Raw genomic sequence first — 1040 nt, 5'->3', positions numbered from 1 at the left:
CTCTAAAATTAAAAAGAACTAAAATGAAAATAAGTAAAAAAATAATAAAAATGATTTACATGTAGCCCCTCCACCTTGAAAGCCAGAATCAGCATGCTGCCTCCCTCCCTGTTCTCCCTCTCTTTCCCCGTCTCTGTCTCTTGACTGCTTTTGTTCTTGAAGGTCCATATGATTTTTTGGATCCACATAGATGATCCAGGATAGTCCACCTCATTTAAAGTGCAGTGATTGGAGCGCCTGGGTGGCTCAGTCAGTTGAGCGTCCGACTTCGGCTCAGGTCGTGATCTCGTGGTCCGTGAGTTCAAGTCCTGCGTCGGGCTCTGTGCTGACAGTGCAGAGCCTGGAGCCTGTTTCAGATTTTGTGTCTCCCTCTCTCTCTCTGACCCTCCCCCATTCATGCTCTGTCTCTCTCTGTCTCAAAAATAAATAAACATTAAAAAAAAAATAAAGTCCAGTGATTATAGTGCTTGCTTTGGCAACACATATACTAAAATGGGGGTGACTCAGAAAAGATTAGCACGGACCCCATGCACAGAATGGCATGCACATTCGTGAAGCATTCCATCTATTTGTTTATTCCTTAAACGTCAAATCATTGTGGACAATTAATTTTGAATAAAGACCTGACTAAAGGAAATAAAATAAAGTTGGATGATTATGAACCATAATTACCTCTGCAAAGTCTCTTTTGCCATGTGATGCAAGATAACCAAGGGTATATCACCTGCGTGTGGAGCTCTTCTTACCTCTGTGTGATCCCGGTGATTACACATGGGATGATTTCATGCAAGGAACAAAGTGCTTAATATTTTTCCATTGTCCTTCGTTAGATTCATTTCATATGTAAAGCATGTATGTCAGTTTAGAAATACAATACGGAAAGAGTCTTTGATCACGTCGTCTTGAGTCAGAAAAGTTGTAGCAGACATGAGTATTAGGAAGGGACCGAGCACGGCAACCATTTCCAACGCTGAGTGCTCAGTAGCTGGAAACAGGCAGTCCCAACAGTCTCTCGTGGTCGTTCCCTCTAAGAACTGGAT

At 42.3% G+C, this 1040-nt stretch overlaps 1 non-coding gene across 1 annotated transcript; it reads left to right on the top strand.

Annotated features, from left to right (window-relative positions):
* Nucleotides 1–463: 463 nt before the first annotated feature.
* Nucleotides 464–571, top strand: LOC128778129 (U6 spliceosomal RNA). Its single transcript, XR_008423499.1, has one exon. It is a non-coding gene; the product is annotated as a U6 spliceosomal RNA (small nuclear RNA).
* Nucleotides 572–1040: the final 469 nt, after the last annotated feature.

This window comes from Panthera pardus, unplaced genomic scaffold (genome assembly GCF_024362965.1).
Source record: "Panthera pardus isolate Hobbes unplaced genomic scaffold, ASM2436296v1 HiC_scaffold_18, whole genome shotgun sequence".
NCBI classification, from domain to species: domain Eukaryota; kingdom Metazoa; phylum Chordata; class Mammalia; order Carnivora; family Felidae; genus Panthera; species Panthera pardus.
This window is presented reverse-complemented; position numbering and strand designations above follow the sequence as displayed.